General features: G+C 38.3%; 1 long non-coding RNA gene across 3 annotated transcripts in view; it reads right to left on the bottom strand.

Annotated features, from left to right (window-relative positions):
• The window catches only part of LOC102452623 (uncharacterized), a 139,612-nt gene that overhangs the window by 91,956 nt on the left and 20,030 nt on the right, over window positions 1–27,626 (bottom strand). For 2 of the 3 annotated variants that reach the window (XR_001367904.3, XR_012905267.1), the window contains exon 1: window positions 11,786–12,229. This is a non-coding gene — a long non-coding RNA (uncharacterized LOC102452623). Of the gene's footprint in view, window positions 1–11,785; window positions 12,230–16,229; window positions 17,445–27,626 lie in introns of those variants that run through there. The other variant, XR_001367901.3, reaches the window with a different exon arrangement.

Genomic DNA, 27,626 nt, shown 5'->3' with positions numbered 1-27,626 from the left:
GCACTCTATATGGCTCCTGCACAATTGAAATTATGTAGAAGGATGCATGGGATTCATTCTAGAAATCTAAAAGACCTCTTCTCTCATTCAGCAGAACCATTACTTCCTAGGATGGCTATGTTCCATTGGAACAATGGTGGAGAGAGGCTAAGATCCATGGAAGATAAAATTTTCACAGGAGCCCACTCCTGGCTAAAATAAGAATGGCCATTAGTCTTGGTGCATTTCAAAATTCATGTCTTTGCACTATACTACAATAGCACCCTTATATGCTGACTGTACATATATAAATGCATATCTTTTAAAACCCTTGTTGGAATTAGTCACACAAGAAGAAAAAAACGTGTGCAGCTTTACTCCTGGGGGTGCTCAGGTATTATGGTGATGAGTGCTAATATAAGAAAAGCTGGAGAGATATACAGATCACCAGACCTTGTTTGTAAATGTTTTGGTACTTCTATCAGTCTCCTCTGACATTAGTCCCATCACTAGCACTTTGCTGGGGCCTTGAAAGTAAACTGGGCAGAAGTCAGTGAAATTAAATTTTCAAAAGTGATTAAGGGACTTAAGTGTATTTATCCCACTTCCAAGAGTGATAAACATTAAGGGCAAGATGCTCCAGCAATGGGAATTTGGCAGCTAAAAACTGGATTTTAGAAGTCTAAGTCTTATTGAAAGACTTTGGAGAAAAGGTAGATTTAAATATTTTCATGAGGCTGCCTTCAGTTTTATGCAAACACTTCTGAGAAAGGAAAGGCCTTCTCAAAATAAAAAGGAAGATCTTTTGTGGACTGTGTGCATGGTGGCAGTTTTGGTAAAGATTATTTTAAAGCAGACAAATCGTACGATTTTGATGTACTTTCACCTATCATAATAGGTAGATTATCACTACACAAGCAATGTTATTCCTAATACTCTACCATCATACCTGTGTGTATGCAAACACAGTACACTATAGTAACTGATATGCTATTTAGCAGCTAATGATGTTTATAGTTTTAGAAGCTTTTCCACGGCCATAAGTACAATGTTTCAAAAACTGCATGTCAAATTTTCCATGCCTCTGGGAGGACAAATCAGTATGTAGAATGGAAGCATAGTAATAGCTAAATATATTATAATCAACAGTAGGAAGACAGATTAAATCATAGATAAGTAAAATTAATATAGTAAATAGAACTCAATTTTTTCTTTTTTGATAAATGCAAAGACACTGAAAAAATATTACATTAAAACTGTACTTTTATTTATGCAAAGCTTTTATTCAAAAAATAAAAAGTTAAATTATCTGTATCACTGGAAGTATTGGCAGAGTCTCCACAAAAAAGGTTGAGTTGAAATTTGCACTGAAAGCAGAACTAAAATCCCTTTGTTTCATACATCCATGAATACACTGAAGATTTTTAAATTTGGCCCAATAAATCATTAGAGGCTAACTATTTTCTATGACAATTTTTGAGAAATATTTTTCAATGCTCCTTTTTGAAATTTTGGCATTTTTCTCAAATTACTTTGAGTAACTACTTAAATAACGAGAGTCGCCACCATCTCCAAACATTTCTTCCTTTCTCCCTCTCTCATATCATGTTGTATCATAGATACTTCTGTTGTATTTTTAACTAGACACAAAGATGTATTCCTATTCCTCTGAAAATAACTAAACGTGGCCAAAATTAACTAACAGAATTGTCATGCTTCACTGTCTGTTTTGAACAACAAAACCTAAAGGATTTATTTTCATTTTGGTCAACATTTTCTCACCAGTCCTATTCGTAGACACCTATGCTGTGGATTTAAACCAACAGGCTGGGAAGAAGAATGGTCTCTGGGCATCAACAGGGCCACAGGTCGGGTGAGCAAGAATCTATGTGCGTGAGAAGGGGATAGGAAGAGTGGAAATTTGGGGAGCCTGGAGGCCCAGAAATTGTGTGCTATGGCATTTGTGGCACATAGAAAGGCAGCGGATGAAGCCAAAGATATATGGGCTATGGCTGTTATAAAGGAGATAGTTGAGGCTGAAAAGTGAATTGGCAAAGTGGCACAAAGACAAAATGTTGCATCACTTAGCTACTTATTTCATTGTTTTAGGGTGTGCACTGGTAGACAATGCAATGATAACCATAACACTAAGACACCATTGTATTTTGTGTGGAGGAGAGAAAGACATCTCTCTCTCTCTCTCTCTTTCTCTCTCTCTCTCTCTCACACAAACACTTCCCTCTCTTTTGCTTTAAAAGCTCTATTTAAATGACTAAATTATTAAAATAGGCTGATCATTAGGAATTCACATCATCATCTAATCCAGACCCTCTTATTCTAAAAGTAAATAAAAATGGATTTAACAGCAGTCAACAACCAAAATAATAATAGGAGCAATCTACCAAACTAAAAACATCCTTTGCACTTAATTCATCCATGTCACATGCAGGTGCATGATTCTCATGGATCTAAATGAGCACTGAATTGAATTTAGAGTCAATTTTTAAATTTTATATGGACTATGTTTTCCTATACTACTTCTACTGTAAACATATCTTTCAGAAAAAAAATCAGAAGAATTAAGCAAAGGTTTAGTAAAAATCTTTTTTATCATTATTTAGTGACCTTCACATAATATATCACTTGAAAAACTATATAAAAATTAATTTGAAGCACTATGAAACTGGGGCTAAGAGACTAAGACATGCTAATGCAAGGAGAATATTAGCAAAGATGAAAAAGAATAAGACAAATTAAAAGGAATAACAAATTAACCGTATTTTTTCTTTTCCATCAAGCTACATACACAGTTAAGAGCATGGATATATCTGGGTTTCTTCTGAGAATGTATATCTATATCTATGCTCTATTTGTAAAATGCTCATATTGGAAAAGAAGAGATTTCACAAATTTGTGAAAAATATTCTAACTGAGCTGGTCTCTGGCGTGACATCAGAAGGCTGGAAACAGCTAATATGCCATCCCTGAAGTCATTCCATTCAACAAAGGGGCAAAAATAGCATGGGAAAATAGCTTTAAAATGCCTTTCACACTTTTTTCTTCTTCTTTTTCCCAAAATTACAAATACAACACACTTTATGAACCTGCAGCTGGTTGTGGCAAACTGGCATTTGCAGGTCTCGCATGACAGACAGATGATGAAAGTGAGAGTTTTCATTCATTGCTGTTGGCAACCCACTGCCTTTCTGATCCCTTTCTGTGGAAACAGAGATTGGACGTAGGGGAATAAGGTAAAGGGTTATTTTTAAAAGTCCGTATTATCAAATCAGCATCCAGCAGCTGAGTCTGAGCTCTTGTTAGCTGCCTCAGCTGGCTCCCATCATCCCCTTCTGTTTCCATAGAAACCTTAGCAGCAGCATTCCCGATCTCACCAGGACTGTTCTGGAGTTTGCACATTTGACCATTTCCAAATGTGGCCTGGCCATAGCCCTGGGGATGACGGCTGCTGCAGTCTCTTAAATTCTGCATGGCCGGCCTCCTCCTCAAGGGGAGGCAGTGCAGATAGGAGGTCAACTAATGTGAGCAGAGTGGGTCAAGATGGCTCTCAGAACAGTGGGCACCTCTTCAGGCCTTGGCACAGCAGCTACTCCTTCCCTTCCACTGCTCCCCACTGAGCTGCGGGAACCAAGTGGGGTGAGTGATGGAGAGCAAAGAGATGACACATTTCTCTCCTCCAAAACTCACAGCATAGGGGACAGATATGCAATAGCTTGGTGGCTGCCACCATAAAGGCAGCTGTGCTGTGGTTCCCCAAGACAGAGCAACAGGAAAGGGGATTTTTAAAAAACCTCTTGCTCCCGCCCCCTAAAGAGAACAGCGATCAGTCATGGAAAGAGACATAGGAACATTCACTCACTCAAGCAATCTCATTGTCTGGCCATTCCTAGGTGTTCGTATTATCTTAAAACATTTTTTCTAAAGCACACATTACTCTAGTATCTAGCTGCTCCAAATTACTTACCCCTAGGAAGGCACCCCTATTTAAGACACTTTTCCCAGTGATTAGGTATCAGTGGTCAATTTTTCAGAATGGCTTTTGTGTTGGGGAGCTGGGAGTTACACACCGATGATCAATCTGCTGCTTTCTCCATCAGCAACCTTTAAAGGTGACCCAAAGATGAATATATTTTGGAAGCAGAATCTTGAGCTGATAAATATGAGCCACTGTCATTAAATCAGCAACAGAATGTGATAGCAGGTAAAAAGCAGACAGCAGCCCGATTTGCCACTGTTCCCTCTTGAGATTTCTGAAGCAACGACGAAAACAGTAGGATGCAGAGACTGCATCTTTTTGATCAAGCGGGAGCAGACCTATCAATGAGGTCACTGTTTTAGCCAGTGAAATGGTTTCTTCTGCCAGCCAACATCACTTCCACCTTATGGAGATTAAACTTGAGTCATTTACTCTCGGCACAGGTCTCATTTTCTCTCAGGCAGTGTGTTATCAGGGGAGATCTGTACTGACACAATGTCAAAGGATATCGTCTGCCTATTGATAGCAATGGAGTCTGTATGGCTCACTATCCTTACTGGTGTCCTTACATAAAGTCAGTGTTGAATAAGAGGTGGCAAGAACCATCCTTTTGGGAATCCTCAGGGAAGAGGAGCCATTATTAATGTCTGGGAACTATTTAGAAGAAGCGAGTAAAGTGAGCTCTAGTGCAGATTTTACCAACCTTTTGGTGCATTTGAGTGAAAAGTAAGGAGGATTTGTCTTCTCTTTCTAGCAGTAGGGTCATACTTGGCCCATTCAAACAAATCATGGTGCTAATGGAGGTAGGTCTCCCTGCCTCTTATCTGACAGATGGTAGATCCTTCAATCTCTAATGTGCCAACCCTACAGCTGAGAAGAGGCAGATGTACATGCAGATCCATGTAGAACACCAAGGAAATCAGTTGCAAAATGGGGGCCCATGTCACCAGCTTAAGACTGGAAGTTGCCACCACTTGATGGCTCTTTATAAATTAGTATTCGATGTGAAAGTAATTTATCTTAGTTTTGCTGAGCAGAGAGGTGTCTGTATCACAGTTGGCACCAGTGACACACTGGTTGGAACATTTATAAGCAAATAGTATGCGGTCTGAATTATCCTCTTATTTCAATGGTGGCACCTTTTGGGCCAGGTTTCAGGTGTATCATTGGGAAGTCCTGTCACCAGAGGACTTCAATTTATTACTTTTCACTAGTCCTAGAGTAGAAGAATGGTCCAATGGTAAGGGTAAATGGGGATAATAGTACTTCCCTACTTGACAGGAGTGTTGTCAGGATAAACAAATTAAAGGTTCTGGAGCTTTAGATATTGCAGTAATGGGGGCTAAATAAGTACCTAAGATAGATCCTCTCTCTGACTTTCTCTGAGAAAAAACATGTTTTACAGGTAAGGGATCTCTTCCCTTTGCTCTCAGAATAGTGTAAATTCTAAGAGGTAGATTCAAGCATTTAAAATGCCAAAAGGCATGCATAAAACTGAGAAAAGAGATTTCTTTATATTCAAGTCTATGCCCTCAGCAATGAGCACACTGCTGCCATTTTCTGCTGCTGCAGGCCCAGAGGAAGATGGCAACTGCTATTAAAGATAAAGATTATTTTGTAGCAGAAGTGCTTCAGGAATTACAAGTGAGAAATGAAAAACTGCAAACTTCTCTTAACTCTCTAGAGGAGAGGTTTGAAAGCAATGCGGCCATGATCAGCACACAGGATAAGAGCAAAAGAAGCTAAGGAGGAAATGCCTTGATGGCCTGGAGAAAAAACGACAAGAGATTTAAAAAAAAAAAGACACTGGAAATGTCATCTAATCCATTTTACTAGTATTTCCACAACTTGAATGTAGAATAGCATAGAAAGTATGCAAATAACTGAATGCACATCAAATACTTCTATCTACATGAGGTAAGAACAGGGAAAGAAATTCTGATCCAAGAGACTGATTTGTGGATAGCTCTACATTTTAATGTGATAAATGAACTCAGTACTCTGTGTGGGGAGAAATCTGATCAGATACTTTTCAAGGAGGAGAACACAAAGCAAGAAGATGGGTGCTGCTGCTGAAACTTGGACAACCAGAAGTTTGAGGGCAGGCACCTGGATGTGCATTGGCTGAATTGCAAGCACCCTTTATGCAAGGGGAGGTGAATTTCAGTCTTAAGACATAAAGCATTATAAGGAGTTTATTTTAGTTTGCAGATCTTCAGTGGCAGATATCTTCAGGCTAAGTAATTATGGGCTAAGCACAGATGGATTCAGGAGTTTTTAAGATGAACATCTCTGTATCAAACAATTCTAAACTTCAGAAGGCAAACAGAATTATTTCTTTTTTCTTTTGTAGGCACAACCTCAGAGCATGGGATGTATGAATAATCAGCAGTCATGCAATACTTGAGAAATCATCCAGCAGGTCACTAACCAAACATGTCCCTGGTCACCACCAGCACATATTGAACAGGATGGAGAATTAGAGCAAATTTACAGTACTGTGTTACACAATGCACAAACTGATTTTTTACTAATAAAATTTTGTATATACTTAATTTATAAATGACATGGACCACCAATGCATGCCTATCCAAATCATTCTAGCAGCTTTCACATTCTACCCCCTCCCCAACACAAACATTTAGTGTGACAGGGACACAGATTCACCAAAGAGTATTACAACATAATATTAATACCTACCTCTTATATAGTACTTTTCATCAGTAGGTCTCAAAGCACTTAATAAAGGAGGTTAATGTCATTGTTGCCATTCCAAATATAGAGAAACTGAGGCATGGAGAGCCCAAGAGACAATGAGAGAGTGAGAGGGTTGAGATAAAAAAAGGAAAACAAAACACAAACAACCTTGACAATACAACAATGTAGTTGAGATTTTACTTGAACAAAATTCATGACACTGAAATTTAGAATTCTCTTAGAAACTGTGAATTGGCTGCACTGTGTGTACATCTGTGTGTAAAAAACAAAAAAAACAAAAATGATATTAAAATAATATCAAGGGAAGTCAATCTTTCATGATAGGAAATGCCAGGAAATGCCAGAATTAACACTGCCCATGCAACCTCAGTTCTGCCCTCTTGTGTGTATACATAATGATGCAGTCTTTGATAACATGTTTCACGTACTGTATTTTCCAGACCCTCATTACCACACTTAGAGCACCGGTCAGATCCTCTGTGGGATATTTTACACAGAGGACCTTAAGAGTAGGGGTTTGTTCTGAGGAACAGAAGAGTAGCAATAGCAGTGGGCCTGACTTGGAAGTCAAATTAAACCTAGCACCTGTACTAGTGAAGGGGCAAAGATATACAGCAAACAAGAGGGGGACAAGAACCAGACTAGTGATGCTGTGGCCATGCATTTACCAAATGGTAATAAATCTTTACCACTAACCAGTGTCAAGTTCAAGCATTTATTTACATGTGAAATACCAATCTCTTGAGCCATCCAATAACCTACAAAATATCCTATGACAGCATAATAGAGTCCAGGCCAAAAATTAACATGTTCCAGTATGTTTTAGGACTTCAAAATCTGCCCCTTAATATACCAGTTAATCTAGCCAAAGAAAATAACAATTAACTTATATTAACAGAGTAGTGATGATTTTATAAAGTTTAAAAACAATTTTCCTGCAACTCTCTGCACTTTTGAAACATATCTACACTACATTATATTTCCAAAGTAAAAAATCAAGACATTTCTACACATATTAAAACCATATGCCAAATAAACATAACCTGGTTCATAAATTCAAGTAAGCCCTAGCCACAGGAGAATGAATTAATAGTGAAAATGCTGCAATCTGTTTCCAATGGGAGGGTGACAATGGAACTGTCTGTATTTTACTTTTTTAAAAAAAGATTATGAATACTGAAATACCATAGGCAAACTGTAAACCTGAAAGGATGATGTCCCATTCCTTTTTGAAGATGAGAATATTACAGCTTACTTATTTAAGCTATGTTTTTACATTGCATTCTGCTTTTATTACATGTTAAGTGAAAGTCATCAAAATGTCATTAAGGTCTTTGCGCTTGTGTTGTTGGAATGTAAACATTTCAGCAAGATGGTTTTGAGCCATGCAATACTGATTTTTACAGTTATAAACATCCAATAAATGAATATCTGAGTGTTATGATTAGACTTAAAAATAATTAAACAGGGTATTTTTGGTTTCCTGTCTCTTAGCAATTAATTGTAAAGATGGTCTAACACAGTGCTATGCGTAGGCCTTATCTATAGTTATAGGAAGATCAACGCTCCATAGATCGATCTTCCATGGTTCAATTTAGCAGGGCTAGTAAGGACCTACTAAATCAAACTCTGATGATGTCCCCGTCTACTCCAGAGTTGAGAGGAATAAAAACATGCAATGGGAAAGTTTCTGCCATTGATCTCTCATAGTGGGGATGCCAAAAAATATCAATTTAAGGTACATCGACTCCAGCTACACAATTCCCATAGCTGGAGCTGTGTATCTTAAATCGAATTTATCATGTAGGGTAGAGCTGGTCCAAGGAGCACTAGCAGGAATGGCCTGCCAAATTCTATCATCAATCCAATGCTGAAAAACAGCTCAATGGTGTTGTAAAGTTCCACCTTGCAAATCCCATTTCTTTGAGCATTGATTCTAATGGCAATTTTACCTGCCTACTCTAGTGAGAAACTTTCTGCCATTGCAGTAAATTCTTATTTGTAGCTCAGTTCAACGTGTTCAATCAAAACACTAACCCTTATGCTATTATGTTACTGACAACTTGAGATAAATATGCATCAGATCTTACTAATATGAAAAGATCAACATGCACTATTTTGATTTTCAAAACAATATTTTAAAGACAATAGACACTATTTATTAAAAAGAAAATCTCAAATTGTTTGGGGAACTAATTTTAGTTCTATTCAAGTAGCATCTGTTTGGGCCCTCCTTAGGGCTGTCGAGAGGAGGTAAAATGGGGGACAATTGTATTGGGGTCTCATGCTCAACAGTCCCCCAAACATGTTTAACATCTGAGTAAATGAAGTGAAATGGCAGGGCATAGGGCCCCAGTGACCATAGTGTACCAGGGCTCCAAACTCAACTGGCTGTGGTTTAGTCATGTCTACCTCCATTAAGGTAAACTGTTATTTTTTCCCCTGACACTTCTTATACAAGAGGAATATATTAAAAAAAATGACTTTCTTCAGAAAATCTTATTTTAAGTTATTACATGAAGATAGAGAGAAATGGCCACAAACGCTACAACCAGCTTTAAAATGTATAATTACTGATTATGTTTTGCTTTCTTTAACAATGTCAACTGCCAGGTACAACACTTGATTTGGCTTGTTTCCCCTCACCCCCTAGTAGTAGTAATCTGTGATAATAATTTTTGTACTAAATTGGCTAACTCATTACTGAAAGAAAAGTATTATGAAACATTACTCTGTATGTGAAGTATGCTATAAACACAGCAAATGATTTTGCCTCTGTTAATCTGTGATCATTATCACATTAGCCTAGCATGCATACTGCAAATGACAAATGAAACCAGTAATTTTAATATAAGAAAAATATTATTAGTCATCTCCTCAAACCCACTCTGCATTCAATAAACACTTAACCACAGTAGTTTCTTTTGAAAGAGATTCTGTAATCCATGAAGGTACAAGCACCATTAAGTATCACATGTGAAGAACATTTCTGATAGTAACAAAAATCTGATACTATGTGAATTTAAGGCATCTGCCTACCACTGAAACTAGAAACTTCCTTGTGCTAAGTCACAGTTTATTTGACTGGATGTACTTTAAGACTTTGTGATAACGAAGTGGCAGACAAACAATATCAGAGAAAGCACTCCTGATTTTTTACTATTTCTACAGAATAAATGCATTCAGAATCTATCCTTTATAGAGTCAGATAGGGAAATGGAATGTTAGCCTTTCATTGTCAATCTACACAGAGTCTCATCATCAGATAGCACAAATGAAATGCTAATGTAAGAAGATGAATGCCAATTTCCTTCACTTTGCTCCAAGTTTCAGTGGCTCTCTGCAATGAAAGATAGCTGTTTGTGGAGACTGGCTTGTTCCATACCATTAACTCAGAACAAAACATATTTTTAGTGGGACAGCCGTGTTTACTTGTAAGAACTGATGAATTGTATGCCACCATTTATCACTTGCAGACAAAGACATTCAGGCTCAATTTTGGACATAAATCAAGGTACATGCTCCTAAATAAAAAAGGATTGCTTAAGTCCCTAAAACTGCATAGATTGAGGTCAGATTGGCCATAGCAACCACGAATGGTACTTAGGCCTCCAGTAGGACTTAGCAACCAACAAATGAGCTCAGATCTCTTTTCATCTCCACTGGTGTGAAAGCCAAAATTAAAAAGATTAGATCACCCTGCACCCATCACAATAGGCTTCACAATGAAAAAGTCATTTCTAGCCTTTGAATCACATCAAATAAATAACATTCATCCCTTCTATAATGAACAACTTTCAAAGTAAATTGAATCTCCATAGTGCTACTTTCCCTTGCTGCACCATATTTACATAACAATATATCAGAGGAAGCTTAGAATCGGTCTTGTAAATGGGAAACTGAATAAAATTAATCTTTAGTGCTGATTACTGTATATTCAGCTTCAAACTGCCTTCCATTTTACCTCCATTTAAACAACGTACTGCAGATTACAATCAATATAACCAGCTTGCAATTTGAAAGTTTGTTATTTCTATATGGGAATTGTACGGTAAACAGATTCCTCCACCCCCTCCATTTGAAGATCAATTGCAAATTCCTTTTTAAGTGTTGAAAAGTTATGTGGTTAATATTTAATTGAAAACAATGGCACATTATTCTACTTTATCATAACCGGCTTTCATGCTGTAGTTGCTTCACTTTATTCCAAGTTACTCTACCTGCCCTTTTAAACCTGCTTCACTAATATTTTCATTTTCTATTTCTACATGAAACATTGGGTTTTTTTTATTTTTCTAGTCTTTGGAATATTAGTTATTTGTAAACATTTAACAAGTGTACAATATCAATGATTACAACTGTAATAATCAAAACAATTGTTATTTAAACATAATCTATCAAATTTTCTCGTCTTGTCATTACAGGAAAAGGCATTTTTCTCATGCTTAACTTCTCATTGTTAAAATGGATTGTTGTCCCCTTTTCATCACAGAGTGTATAAGCTACTCTTTGAAGGAAAGTGTTCCAAAAGCAATATATTAAAGTCAGAAGGTTATACCTACATTAAAAGTATGCTGGAATAATTTCAGGCTTCTGCAGCAGCAGCTCACGTAGATAATACTATTTGAACTCAGCAGGGAACCTCATTAATTTTTAAAACTCTCTGACCCCAGTACAGTTAACAGTGTAAAAATAATTACAAATTAGGGTTGAGGGAGCACTGTTTTAATATTGCATGGGTACTGTCAGCAACACACCATTTCATTGCATACATGTATATATTACGGCTAAATATAATTTTACCTTACCTAAACTGAAGATTCATGGTGAATTTTAAAATTCTCAACAGTAGCAGAAACCTTCATTAAAGACCAATTGTAATAGCTACTGTGCAGGAGAAGAAACCTTGCCTATTTGCTGCAATCATTCTGGTAACACAAAACATTATAATTACTGGTTTACAAGCTAGCAGTAGCCTCGATACAACAGTAAAATAAAATATTTGAATAAGGCGGCATATATTAAACGTAACAATTTCTAACTCATCTAGAAGGTTTTAAAATACTTGAGTGATATATAAATATTCCCTCTTACCTAAAACTTGTCAGAAGAAGAGATCCTTCTCATTGTTGTCACCTCCAGTGCCCCCTCTTGCCTCCATGGAGATTGGTTCTGCTATGTTTATTGCTCTGTGCCTCAGTTACAGCTGTGACACTAATCTGCCTGCACAGACTAGTGTGTGTGTGTGTGTGTGTGTGTGTGTGTGTGTGTGTGTGTGTGTGTGTGTGAGTGTGTGAGTGTGTGAGAGAGAGAGAGAGAGAGAGAGACACTCCTGACTTCTAAGCTGGGAACCTAAATCTCAGGCCAAGTCAAGGCTGAACGAAAATGATCAAAGCTCTGTCCTTCATCAAAAGAGAAGACAGGATTTTTTTTTCCCTCCCCAGTGAAAAGTGGGACTGTCATTAAGAATTCTTACTAAGAAACCTCTAACAGAGACAGACCTTTTCCAGATTGCTAGTGCCTGCCCAGCAGTCTGTACAGAATACAGGTAGCTATTGTTCCTGAGACAGATATGTAGCCAGCCACTCAGACTCTGACAGATCTCAACAAACCAGTGAGCCTGCCTTCACTTTAACTCTTTACTTACTAGTGCTATACTTTTTGCGAAATACAAAGATCTCTTTTTATCCCCGTGGGGAAAAATAAATTGTAAATAACTACATTTTGATTAAGAAAAGAGCCACATATCTTATACAAAGAAATATTCCCATTTAAACTTAAAAAAATACTAACTTCAGTTCAAACTCTCTCATTCTGAAATCTGATTGAACCTAATGTTAGACATAGTAGAACAATCTTATACCTCAGTAGTAATAGAGAATTTAAATTATACCAGGTCAGTAACTGATGCACTGTTCTTTGTGGAACATTCATAATTTAAGGCTAAATAAAAAAGTTCTGGATAATCGCTGCCATGTATTACAGATGAGTATTTTAGCCTTTAAATTTGATTTCCTTTTTCCTCTGTTTAAGCCAGTCTCAACTTTATTTTAAACATTGTATGTGTGCACAGGTGAGTGAGTGAGTGAATACTTCATGAGGAGGAACTGTTTGATTTGGTTTTAAAAAGGCAAGTTAAAGGATGAGAAAGGCAGAGAGCAAAAAATAAAATATTTCACACCAAAATAAAACATGAAATATTTTACCACTGCTCATAAAAATGCAAATGAGAGATATCACTTGAAAAACATGGATTTCTAATGTAATAGAATATTGGTTGTTACTGTCTGTGGCACAAGTAAATACAGAGTTTTCCTCATGTGTCATACATAGAAGTACAAAATAATGACCTTTATGAAATTCTTTTGGAAAAAAGATCAGTGGTCATTTTTTAAAGCTACAGAGCATTATTTTCTACTTGAGTGAGGATTTCATTATGTTTCTCCATTAAGGAGAAGGGTCACATGGCCTTTTAAGATTATTGATGTCCAGCAAGAAGGGAGGAGTGTCTTTTCAATAGGAAATCAATGTAATTTAATGGAACTCACCCTGCAGGACAAAAAAATCTCAGCAGCTCAGGATACACATTACATAGACAGGACTGTGGATTTGCATGCTCTGCGGTTAGGTTATTCCTGAAAGTCTCATTATAGGTTGTTTTTTTTTTCTTCAGAATATCAGTATATAAAGACAATGTTGAAAGAACCTTATTTATTTCAACAATTTTAGTATTCGTGGTGGTATGTGAAAAACCATATTACTGCATACATGTGTTAAAAGTGAGTATTTTCCCCCAAGTTAAAAAAGACATTTTATTACAAGTTTCAGAGAGTTTTAGGATGATTCCCTTTTCTATCTTATGCAAGTTTATAACAAAATAACTGGAGGGGGGGTGGAAGAGATAAAGGGCTAGCGTCCTCATCTGGCGTAAATCTGTGCGCCATTGACTTCAGTAGACCCACACTGATTTACATCAGCCACAATTCCAAAGAACAGCTTGACTGTATATACCATAATATGGCAATTTCTTTTCAACGCAGCATGAGTGCTACTTCTGGGAAGAGCAAAATGAAGACCACTCACTTTGTATTATAAAAAGAGCACTCTAAACTCCAGCTGTTGATCATATGAGAAATGTCTGAGTGTGGTCACATTCAATGTCAACATTTGATTAGACCCTTCCCAAGAACATTAGCTTTGAATATTTCACTTTGAACCAAGTGTGTCATATCTTCCAATACTTGCGTCCTCAACAGAACAATTCTTGCATAGGTTTTAAACAATTGCATCTTAGCTTACGTAGACACAAGTCAAAAACTTTGTAACTGAAAGGATGCAGGAGTGATGTGAAAAGAAAAATGTTCAATACTGAGATATCACTGTGCTGGGTCCATGCTAAGAAGATAAACTAAATAGATCAGTCTACATTTCCTGCAAATGCATAGCTCCCTTCCCATTCTCCTCAGTGACGTTATAGGAAGAACTCTACATGTCTTTTGAGAGAACATTCTTTATGCTATGCGGAAAAGGGAAGAGAAGTTTCTTATGGAAGTTTTACTAAAGTTCCTAAAAGCTGCCTTAGATATAAAAGATTCTTAATTCCAGACAAGTCATTCACAAGCACCCAATGACATACATTTTGCTATAAGACAGAAAACTCGAGTGCCAGTGAAGTCACACAGAAAAATGGAGTTCATTTAGCTATACACTAAGAATCTCTTTTTAACAAGCCCAAAATATGAGAAATTATGTTTAAAGTGTTACATTTTTCTAAGGAGGACATTGTCAATTCTATATATTATAGTAGAAATTAAGTACACAACTCCCATTAACAAAATCAGGTGCTATTCACCTATAATTCCCTAGGTACAATGTCAGTTATTTACCCTCAAATATCCACATGACATAATTTGAAAAATTTGAATTATATTTCCCAAAAGGAGAGTGTAAGGAAAACAGTACTCCTATTATGTATTCCATAATAATCTAGTGTCTGAGAATTTTACCTGAGGATACACTGTTACCATATTCTCTTTCAGCCAACTCAGAGTGTTATACATTCAGACACAAAGCCACATACCAATATCAGGTATCCATTTCCCTTCAGGGATACTATGTTTTAATGGTTCTGTAATAAATAGCCATGTACTAAGAAATTATTCATACCAAATGTAACAGAATAAAAAATTGCATCAACTATATATAACAGTTATATATGCAAAAATACATACAAAACTCAGAGCATGTAACCTTAATTAACCTTTTATCTCAGTTTGTACACAAATTATGTGTAAAAAGTGAACTTTACCAGGGACAAAAACACTTATCGACTTAACATTTCCTAGTAAATGGCAAGTGTTCCCAAATGATATAATTGATATTTAACATAATGATTTCCTAATAAAAAGCAGAACTCTTTCTTTTCACTTGTTTATTTGCCTTTTAAAGTTACTTGCTGCAAAACACACATATATGATTAAAATATTGGATCTTTATTATTGCAGCAAATGTTTACAAAATAAATACCAACTACAAAAATAAAATATCTAAATAGAGCAGAGCCAGTCCCTATTTTGCTTAGCATTTGGGCAAGCACAATGTGCAGTTTAGAAAAAAATGATGAATTATATTGAATATGCTCAATTTTATTTAAAAATAACACTATAAAAACAGGGATTTTTTAAAAAGGATAAATAAGCTCTCAAAAGAGACATTTATGTTATGTTACAATGTTAATAACTTTTTTTTAATAATATAGGGATGAAGATCTTTTATCTGAATTGTTTTCATAGAAACATAATTACGGTACTGCACTATCAACCAGGCTTTTTATAATAGTAAATGTCAAAGACTAGGACTCATCAAGACGGTTAAAAAGCTTCCACATGACAATGTAGCGCAGTAGTGTCAAAGACATATTTCATCAGTTCGTATTCCTAAATCAACAAATTATACATTTGATACATGATCTGCTGATAAAAAAAATCATTCCACTTGTCATCTTTTTTTTAGCTAGCCCATTTTTAGGAGTTGTGTCACTGTATCTCATCTTTAAAAACAACAACAACAACCCAAAGCTTTTCTTCTCAAGGTTTAGGATTCCTTACTTGCAGAGAGGCTATATTTTGGTCTTGTTCTCAGCCACAGTAAAATAATAATAATAACAATAATTATAATTTAAGTCTCTTGTTCAGCATTGTGCCTAGAACTCATATACAGGTTAGTGTTATCACAAATAAATTGCTACAAGGAGTCTGTATTCACAAATGTGTTGGGTAAATGAAACCATTTATTTTCTGTGTGCATGTCAATTCTAGTCTTACTCATTTCAATAGTTAGTCAATAAATAAATAACCTTAAACAGCATAAGAAAAAAATACAATTTTCATAAAAATAATTCAAACGTGGGAAACATAAAAAGGATAATATCACACTTTCCCCTCACATATTAGATATAGTCTATTTAAGTAGTACATTACACATTATAATTTGATTATTCATTTATTACTGTCATTCACTTGCACCAATTTTGACCTACCGCAGTAAGTGCATTCTGTGGGAGTTGCTCATCTTGAAAGGCCATGTGTACAGTAGCTTGATGGAGGGGAGAAAAAAAGTCAGAGCTTCCTTGTAGCTTCCTTGTGCCTTATGCAGTTCTCCTCCTCTGTGTCTTTTGATAAAAGTCAGAATGCAACATGATTTATTAATATAGCAAAGGTATTACAATTCAGAGCTAAAAATATTATTGGACTTCTCCCTAGCTAGTGCTGTTTAGGGAAGTCTTTTAAAAAGCTATTTAATTTTATTCTACCACGTCAAATTTTCTCCACACTTAATTAGTTTTCATTATATGCATAAGAAGCCAATTTTAGGATTTATTTTTATTACAGAAAGATATACCAGCTTTTGAAAGAAATGTTATTGTCAGTGTTTCCCCATTGCTAATTTACAAATCTTTATTGTTAATAATACAATACTCCACAGCAGCATTCACCAATGTACCTTAACATCCAAATGTACTTGAGATTATTTTCTGTACTCTCCCACATCAATAATTTTTCTGTAAAATAATTTCAGATCATACCTGTTATACATTTAGTATCAATATTTTAAACTGAATCCACAGAAATTAAAATACCCACCATGTGTTTTGAAAGCTTGAAATGTGGTCACTGACACCAAACCTCTTTCATGTAGTCAAGAAGAACTATAGTTTACAATTGCCTCAGAACAGCAGACTAGCAGTGTTTATAAATGTGTACACACACATGCACACACAAATACTGGAAGAGCAAAAATTTTCAGGGAATTTGCCATAAACTTAACACACTATCCCATTCCCCCATCCCATTCCTTTCCCTCCCAAAATACTTAGGTCTTGCTTTTCTGCGTTATGTGCCTTGAGCAAGTATCCTTCAAGTTTACAGCCACAAAGTGTAATGGTAGAGATCTACTTACCACGAGCCTTGTCTTGCTTAGACTTCAGGGTATTTTCTGTGACATGAGTTTGGGATTTAGATTTACTGATGCCATCCTCTTCCTCTAGTTCTTCAGTTGCAGGTACAGAGAAAGCACAACTAGTACTGTTTTGAAATTAAGACCGTGGCCTGTGTAAGCCAAGATACACTGCACTAAAGATCTCTGCAGTGCTCTTAAACTCCTTCCACTGAAACAGGTATGTGTTGCTGCCTGGTGTCCAAACAGGTTCACGGTAGCAGTCAACTTCATTTTCCAGTCTTAGAGGCTATGTGGGCTGAAAGAAGAGGGGGTTTCTTTTCTTTAGTATTTATTTGCTTCTGGATTGGAGGAAGAGTGTCAGAGACCTTCAATTTGAGATCAAAGACAGGCATGTAATGGGAATGAAACAAGTTTTCTGAATTGCATACAGCCCCCTCAGTTGCTGCATTACTAAAACCCTCATAGTGTTCCTGACTCTATAAACCTTGAGGTCTGTGTGATTTAAAAACAAACAGACACATTTTAAACAAATTAGTTGTTCCCCCGTGCAGCACTTGCAGCACTGCAACCTTTCCATTGTTGAATAGTAACTATTTCTAAAAAGGAAGCTCTTAATAAAGCTAAGGTCAGGCTGCTTAGACTTGGCATTTGCTGTGATAACAAATCAGAAATGATAGCATCATACAGATTTATGAATTTTGTGCCCCCGCAGTCACAAACATCAGACATTTACTTTATAAAGAAAGCTTTTAGATTCTTCCTGCAGTTTCCATAGTGATTTCATTTTTTCTCTTTTATCACAGATTGGCTGGAGTGCTGCTACCCTTTGTGCTTTAAAAGGCTTGTGCTACCAACTGTCGATATAAAGGTACTGTAGCAAAAGCACACATGGAATACATACCGTCAAAATAATTGAAACGGATAAATGTTGGCAAAAAGGTTTCAGTAATTTCCCCCCCCCCCATTTCTGTAGAATAATATGGTAGAATATTACTTTATCTGAATAAATGTAATTAACTTGAGCTGTGCTGCTGTTCTATTTTACCGTAAACTATGATACCTCTATTAAGGCACTCGTCATACAAAAAATAATCTCTTCATAAAAAGCTTTAATATAGCTTAGATCATGCAAAATTCTTGAGCTTGTTAGCCATAAATGAAAGCAATTTCTCTCCAATTATTTTAGTCTCATCTACAATGTTTATATCAGTGATATTTTTCTACCACTTTCAAAACAGTTTATTCTCTTTAAAAGTGTTCTCTAAAAATAATTAAATTGTTTTGGCAAATTATGTCATGCTCTGTACTACAAAAAATAATAACCTTTCCAAATACACAGGAATACTAGTTTCCATGTAACTCTTGTTGTAGATATCTCCAACACAGCATTGATCTCAGGTATACAGTTTTACGCTGTTATCTGCTGTTAAAATGGAGTCTTTAGATTATAAAATGTGTTTAAAATATTTCATTCCTTCTCTCTTGAATCTCATTTAATAGTAAGCAGGTACATAGTTAAGTCCAGCCATAGTTTGCTCTAATCCTGTGAGAATGTGTGTTCTTCTGAGTTGGAGACTAACTCCTTAGAGATACTGAATTCATAGCACAAAGTGATAAATGTATTGCAAGTAAACTCTTAGCACTGAAAATAGTTTTCTAGTTGCTTATAAAAGAATAAAATTGCCAATTAAGTATGAAAATAGGAAAAAATGCAAAATTCACATGAACAAATATAAGAAAATCCAACATATAAAATGAAGTAACAGTAAAGCAGATGTTCTAATTTAAAAAAGGGAAGTACAGACAACTTAGCTTTGCATATGTTTTAGAAAATAAATGTAAACTCAATATATTATGGAGTGATGCACTATCAAACTCTTTATTTTTAATGTCATCTATTTATGAGGCAGATTGTGCATCTGGCTTTGGTCGATGGTTATAAAATCTACCAGTGGGTATTCAAATCTATTAAACAAGCAATAGCTTTGAACATAAAGTATGTTAATACTTACTGCTAGTACAGGTTGTTGGCACAAAGAGGGGTTTTTAACCATATGATAAGTGAAGCATTACATTTGAATGGTTTCCCAACACAGATTTAAAATAGAAATAGACAACTGATCAAATTTTTTACCCCTATTTGCATTGAGTAGTATCTTACTCTGCAAATGGTCACAATGAAATCAGTGGGGCTACTCACAGAGTAAGGTAGCACACACTGTGAGGAAGGATGATGGAATCTGCCCCTACCATTATACTCATTTTCCACAGCAACCTCTGTGAGGGTCATGTTACAGACCACTGAAATACTGTATGCAAATTAGTGTCAGGTGATTCTCTGAATCTCAATGTTTAAAACAACAATGCTATCTTTGTTTAGGTTTCTCAACTTCTTTTTCTAAACTATAAACGACTATCTATGCCAACATAGGTAACTAAATCCCCATTCTTCCTGTAAGGTTTGCATTTTTAAATGATTTAAAGATTAGGACTATACAAAACCCACATAGCCACAAGCAAACTATTGGTCCTTTAATACAATTTTTAATCATTTCATAGACAGCTTTCATATGTCTATGAAAAGCTCTTGTTTAAAAATAAATCAGCAAAAGAGCCATTTTTAATGGCTTTGTCCCAAAATTGTAGGAATGAGCGAATTTACTTGGATAACACAAGGGGCAGCTGAAACTGAACATTTTTTTAAGCTTTTAAAGTTCACATCACTTTTTTAAACAACAAATTATAGTTCATTTTCACACACACCTCTCTGTTCTTCCTGGTGTAGCTATGATGAGAGATGGAAATCCAAAAAAATCAGTCTCATGGCTAGCACCCTGTCTGGATACAAAATTTGTATCTGCAGCCAATCCACAATCTGCAAACATGGTCCACAGATATCTGGAGATATAAAGTGGATATCTGCAGATTTGCAGGTCTCTATTCATACAAGCCACAAAATACCAGAAATAAAAAATAAATCATATTCCCATGAGATTTCCAGTCCACTTTCCACACTTCAGGATGTTTGAATAATTCATCTAAGATTCACACACAAAAATCTGATTTCCTGAGTGCTTATTCAAGGGATTTGAAGTTTGTCCATTGCTTATTTTCACAGGATAAGGAGTTGCCCAGATGGCCTGGGTGCCTAGAACATGGGGAAATTGGGATGCTGCCTTCCTTGTCTGAGCAGGTGTTATGGTACAGGCTTATCTGGGGAGAAGCCCCGCCTTGTTTGAGTATATAGATATAATCAGGTGGAGGTACAATACGTTTTTGGGGAACAAGAGATCACAGGAATAGTGGCCTATTCCTTGCACTGCAAGCTTAGGAGGGACACGAGTCATGTAGTAATATTTGCTGGGCATTTAACAACAATAGTTGTTTTCGTAGCATCCGTGGATTCAAGCATATGTGTGAGACATGCTTTGGGACCCACTAGACCCTTTCTTGCCAGAGTACTAAGGGATGATTGCAAGGAGGAAACACAGGATTGGGGGTGAGTTCAGTGCCAGCTGCACGTTGGGCTGGATTGAACCAGGTCATGGGGTACAAAACACAGGCCAGGAGGAGGGCAAGTTGTGGGGCAAATTTGTAGGTGGAGGGGTTTATGGATTAAAAAAATTAATCAGTGGTGTATACGGGACCTAAGGGTTTCCCTTCCGGCTCTGGTCCCCAAGAGTGCTCCAAGGGAATATCCAGTAATACATCATCTTTCATACCCACGAGGCAGCTCTGTTAACAATGCAATGAACTCGGTGGCCTGGCAAAACCATTTGTGGGTATCCCTTGCAAAGGATGAAACAAAGGACCCTTCCACTACACTAGCATGCCTGGGTGTCGTGCTGAACATAGGGGATAGCCTATTACAGCTCCTTCCCAATAAAAGGCGGGTTTCTGGCTGGCAGGGGTCACGCCAGTCAATGACAGGGAGGGAGCAAAAGGAGCAGTTGCCCTAGGGGCCGTCCCCCCACACCTTGCCCAGGGGCTTGTGGAGGCTGTCAAGACCCCTGGCTGGGATATATGTTCTCAGGGCCAAACTTTGAGCCTTAATAATTCTTTCCTCCCAAGCATGCCCCTGTGGCTGGACACTGGCTTATCAGATGTCCTACCTTGTTTTCTGTTCGACAGAGTGTAGTGATTTGATGAAGACAAGCAGATGCTGCTGGCACTATGGAGCCCTGGCATAAGTGGATGCAGCATGCTGGTCACCGATATGGCCCATCAGCTGTAGTACATGGCATTGGCAACCCAGCTGCAGGAACAACGATCTTCTGCATAGTGCAGGGGGCAACCAGTGCATTTGGGATAGTGTGTTTTCTCCTATGAGATTTAGGGGGAACATGCTTTTGGGCTGCTACACAAAAGATGTCTGGGAACCTGAGCAGGGGAGGAGAAACATCCAAGCTAATTGCTGGTGCTGCCTTGTGGGGAAGTATCTGGTGGATATTCTCCTTAGGGAAGGCTTCTAGTGATCAAGCCTGGTAAAGGACTTAAAAAGGGGGTGCTGGTTACAGGAAGGGAATGGTGTGGGTTTTGGGGCTCCCATGATTATAATTGAAGGGAGCCATCCCCTCCTTTCCGATAGCCCACATTACTGCTCCTACAGGGGGAGGGAATGGTAAGGTCCTGGCAATGAATTTGCTGGAAGGATCTGGATGAAAAAAGAGAGGACACTGGTAAAAACCCCTCCCCAAGGTACAATAAGGTCCTGGCAATGGATTTGCTGGAGGGACTCAGATGGAAAAAGTAGGGAAACTGGGGAAAGTCCCACAAGTAATTACAGGATAAACAGGGGGTAACCTGTACTGTACACTCTGCCAGTTAGTCCCAGACATCTAATAATAAAGTTGCAGCCTGATTAAATCCACATCAAATGTCTCCTGTCCTTTCTTCAGAATAGCTCCACAACATCTGACTTTCTGGGTGTTTATTCAGGACTTTTGAAGTTTGTCCATTTCTTTTTTTAATCCAGGGAATTCTTACGCAATTAACATTATCAAAGGAAGACGCAAATAAAAATTCTTGAGGTAGCAAGGAGCAAACAAGGCATTTAGAATAGATCATTTACAAAAAAATCCAGTTAAAAAATAATTATGTGCCCTCTTCTAGCTATTTCTGCATACTTGCCTTGCAGAAAACCTCAAACACCATGAAACTTACTAAATAATGAAACTCTTAGTTGTCATACATCTCCTTCCATGAAAGTGACCTCTTCTGTCATATAGCCGATAGTTGCTCAAAATATTCTTTCCTTCTCTTTATTGAAAGTTAGGTGTAACGCATGCTTACTCATTGTGGCTCTCTGTTCTCCCTAGACTAGCCCATATAGACATTTATGAGTCTGCATAATCATGGAGCTAACAGAATTAAGATTTCTTAACTTAGACAGTATTAAAGGCTCATGCTTTCAAATCCGGAGTTCCCAGGTTGTTAGCTATCTGTTAGCCAAAGCACCAATGAGTCATGCTTTTAGATCTAAGGTCCTCCCAAATATCTGATATTCATTAAAACATATTTTAAGAAGCTCATTTGCTGTGACATGTGGTCCAGTTTCTTCCTGCAGCAGTTCACTAGCAAGCCAGAGGGAAAAAAGGAACACGTAATATACTGTAGGAACAATTTACTTCTTCACTTTGGGAACCCAGCCTTCAACTGAAATGAAAGACTATTCAGATGCTGAACCTCAATTCTTTCCCTTTTATTACAATGCACATTCTACTGAACCATTGTAATATAACTTGGGACCAAATTCTCCCCCGGGGAGAAAAAGGAAAATCTTTGTGAGAGGTAAGAGAATTCACTAGTTTCAAGTCATGCCATTTTCTACTAATCATTCCATGATTCTGCCACTCTCCAGAAAGAGCAGAGGGCTAAGTCCCCTAATAGGCAGATTTCTGGAAATCCTCTTGGATCTTTGTGTAGTTTCCCAGGCTACTCATCCCCCCCCTGGAAGGAAGCCACTGCAGAAGCCATGACAGCTGGGCTGCAATTGCACTTACTCAGACTGAAAACTATTCTGAAAAGTAAATTGCAATACTTTAAAAATGTTTACAAGTTTAAGATCCTACCTCAATCAAAATTTTTCAGTTCCAAACAAAGCCATAACTTCTATTTCCTCATCAGTTCCAGGATTCAGGACTCTCTTTTTATGCCAGTTGGCAACATCACTAACTAACTCGAACGGTTTAAGGAGCATAATTCCTTGTTTGAAGTGTCATCAAAGTTAGTAACACTAAATAGAAGAATCAAAGCCTGCCACTAAGGTCTTGCAAGGTAAAAAGCCTTTTAGTTCAACTTTGAGATCATGATGAAGAATATGCCTTTTCAGTTTTGCAGTAAGTGGAACTTACAGAGTAATGGTCTCTTACATTCTAACTGAAAAGAAAGCAATATAGTAAATACAGCACTGCAGTTTACCACTAACATGGACTAACCCTTTTGATCTTATTGGTTCTTTACTATAACTTTCTAAAGAACAGGGTTAAATGCATGCATTGTTTGGGCCCATATTAGCACACATCATAATTCTTTATTGTGTTGTTTATACTTCCGTTCCATCTTGCTAAAATATGGATATCTGAGATCGTGATATTTTATTTATTGAAAGCATTCATTAATGAATGTAAGCATCAGATGTGTTAAGAAATATGCCAACTCTGATCCACACTTGCAGACTATGCCAGTTGTATTTGTTGGAGGAGTGCACATATTTATTTTTAAAAATTGGAAGCTTATGGGTCACATACTGGAATGTCATGACTGCCTTATGTAGCAAATGTGGTGAAGGCTAGGACTCTAACAGGGTTCAAAAAAGAGCTAGATAGATTCATGGAGGTTAGGTCCATCAATGGCTGTTAGCCAGGATGGGTAGGAAGGACAAATGGCTACCCTCTATTTGTCTGAAAATGGGTGACAGGAGAGGGATCACGTGGGGATTGCTTGTTGCGTTCCCTCCCTCTGGGGCATCTGGTATTGGCCACTGCCGGCAGACAGGATATTGGGCTAGATGGACCATTGGTCTGACCCAGTATGGCCGTTCTTATGTTATTATGTTAACTATCATCATATATTCCTTACTTAATGAAAAGAGTATTTTCCTACAAAATGAATTTCAGCTAGAAGGGAACTAACCAGAACTCCATCCATGCATTTGTAATCTGCCCATCACCATTATCTCTATGGGTGTGTCTAGACGACATGGCTCCGTCGACAGAGACATGTAGAAGAGGCAGGACAACAAAGGGAAATGAAGTGTCGATTTAAATAATCGCTGCTTCTTTTAAATCAAAATGGTGAAACGAGACTTACAAGATCTGCTGACAAAGGGTTCTGGAGTCAGCAGATCCCCGTCTAGACTGCTGCACTGTGCCGACAAACAGCTGATCGGCACAACGCGGTAGCCATTTTGATTTAAATGAAGCGGCGATTATTTAAATCGCCGCTTCATTTCCCTTTGTCGAGTAAACTAATCTACATGGTTCCATCGACAGAGCCATGTAGTCTAGATGTACCCTAAGTGTCAATTCACAAGTTTATGCAGAAAGGGTTTTTCTTCTTCCGGGAGGAGGCAGAACAAGCAGCACAACATATAAACCGAAACCCTAAAAGAAATCCATAACAAATCATAAAGAGATATTTTCAGTGAGCAGAGGTCCATTTGTCCATTGAAAAAGTACATGTATAGTTGCATGGTTACTTCCACATATATGTACCATAACTATGCATGCAACTATACTTACCACAACTGTGTGCAAAAACAGGTGGACAAATAAATGTATTTGCTTGCAAAATTGTGGTCAATTGGCATTCATACACAAGTACTTGTTTGCTCAAGGGGCTCTTCCTTGGGAAAAGTACTGACCGAAACTGCTATGTAAGAGCTTAGTATCAATTGGAATTAATGGCTACAGTGAAACTGTTCTGTTTTCCCCCAAAAAACGGATAAATACTTTGATTTTTTGGGGGGTTCTATTTTTGTCTGTCATTTTGCATTTGAACTCTTTGATTTTCAACTACCTCCATCTGCAGCTCAAATATAATGGGAGAAGGGGTCTGCAAAGATCATGAGCCCAGCTTCCACACAAGTTAAGGAAGTCAGGGTTCTTACACTGCAACCTACCCCAGTGGAGGACTAAGTGTGGCAAACATCAGTTCCACCACACACTCTTCTTTACAGCATCATAGCATACATAATTATAGTATCTGAGCACCTTCGGCCACATGCCCTGCATGCTTGTTCTCTCACCCTGTCCCCCAGGGGAGAGGTGTGTGAAGTGGAGTGTCTTGTTTTGGTAAGTTTTTGCTTTTTTAAACTTTAAATACTTACTCTGTATCTATTTTACGGATGGCAAGGACAAAGCAATGTGCCTTGCACTTGGAGCAGAAGATTGTGAGGTTTGTGATGGTCCCAGTTCTTGTGGCACTTCATCCCACAGTCTTGAACCAGCCCATAAGCAAGTTCCATCTCACACAAATACATGTTTTGGCTGAATACTCCATTGTGCCAGAGGAGTAAATCTGTTGGGCACATGGCCTAAGGCTTCATCCAGGAGCTGAAGGTATTCTATTAGCTGGGTCCAGGCCATGGAGTCCCTGGAAAATATGGGCCTAGATTTTGACCTTGATTGGATAGTCCATCGGGGGTCACTGTAGAGAGCAGAGGACAGGTCTGATAAGCTTACTGTAGTCAGCGTTGCTACAGTGCTCTGTAGCAGGGGTGACCAAACTTACTGATCTTCTAAACTGCAAGGGACAGCCTTCACAAGTTCAAGAGCTACTCCTGCTGGAGCTCAGAGCTGAAGTGGGGTAGTGGGGCTATAGCAAGGATTGGCAACCTTTGGCTCTCGGCCCACCAGGGTAATTTGCTGGCAGGCCATGAGACGTTTCGCTGACATTGACCACCCACAGGCACAACACCTTGCAGCTCCCAGTGGTTGCAGTTCAGCTTCCCCAGCCATGGGAAGCTATAGGAAGTGGTGCAGGCTGCTGCAGGGCTAGAGAGGGAGATCTCAGAGTTTCAGCTCAGCAGGAGATGCCTGCCAGGGTGCAGGGTTCAGCCCTGCAGGGAGAGGGTGGTAGGGCTGAAGCCACGCTGGTGCACCCTCCCTGGTGGTCAAATACCCTTGGGCCCCCCACCCTGCTGCAGGGCAGAAGCCCTGATCTCCCTCCTTAGTCTAAAAGGCAGAAAATGGGGCCTGGGGTGAGGGACTCTGTGAGATCCATTTTAAGGCTACGTCTAGACTGCAAGCCTCTTTCAAAAAAGAGCATCTAGACCACAACCAGTCCTTTTGAAAAAGCAAGCCGCTTTTTCGAAAGAGAGCACCCAGGCTGTCTGGAAGCTGTCTTTCAAAAAAGCACAGTTTGCATTACATAGTGCCATTTTTCGAAAGAGCACTTCCAAAAAGAGGCGTTCTTCCTCACAAAACTAGGTTTTCTGCAGTCGAAAAAACTGCCACATTCTTTTGCTTTACTTTTGAAAGAACACAGCAGTCGTCTAGATGCAGGGGAAGTTTTTTCCAAAAAAAGGCCACTTTTTTTGAAAAAACCCTGTAGTCTAGACACACCCTAACTGTAAAAGATCTGAATGTGGCTCACAAGCCCTGGTGTGGCCACTCCTCCTCTGTAGTGTTCTGTACTAGCTGGCATCTCCTAGGCACTGAAGCCTTTATGCTCAGGCATATTGCACAGTTGAAGCGCTGCTGAGAAGTGACAACAGTGTGTATAACTGGGGCCAGGTCACCATCCTACAGAATGGGGCAGTGTCTCCTAACCAACTAGAGAGGGTAGAAAGTGTTACTCACACATGCTCTGTGTGAATGCCTAGCATCAATGGGAATCTTAACTATAGACCAAATTGACCAATTGTGTGTGCACCTTCATCCAAAAGATACTGCATGAGGGCTGCAAACTTCTCAACATGCTTTTGTCAGCTGACCAGCTTCACTCTTCTAGTTGCAACATGGTAATAGTCTATCCTGGGTATACCTTATCATGCTTTCCTTACACTAGAAGAGAAAACACTGTGCCAAAAACAAAAAACCATGGTCAGGAGGAACTAAGGGGAATTCTTCACTGTCAACCTCTGGATGAATGGCTCTCAGCCTTTTCATACTACTTTAACCTTGTAGTGATGCGGAGTGGCCACCCACTGACCTGGAGGGAGAAGAGCCCCTCCTTGAGCCCTCTTGGGCAGACCCACTCACCTGACCAGAAGTCAGGAGATGTGGCTAGTAGTATAAGAAGCCAGCCCAGGAGCTTAGTTGAGTGCCAGCTGCAAGAGGAACCAGACTTTATCCTGTGGTCCCAAGCTGGGAGGCTGCTGAGGGCTTGCAGGAAGTTGAGGACTAGCCTAAACTACTGGGACCCCAGATGGACTTTGACTGGGTGGAACTTCAATCCCTGCTGGAGCTGTCAACCCCTGACTCCCCAGAGGACCTTCTGGAGAACCAGGTATGTGCAGAGGGGGAGAATAGAA

The sequence above is a fragment of the Pelodiscus sinensis genome, chromosome 1, assembly GCF_049634645.1.
Source record: "Pelodiscus sinensis isolate JC-2024 chromosome 1, ASM4963464v1, whole genome shotgun sequence".
Taxonomy (NCBI): Eukaryota; Metazoa; Chordata; order Testudines; family Trionychidae; genus Pelodiscus; species Pelodiscus sinensis.
This window is presented reverse-complemented; position numbering and strand designations above follow the sequence as displayed.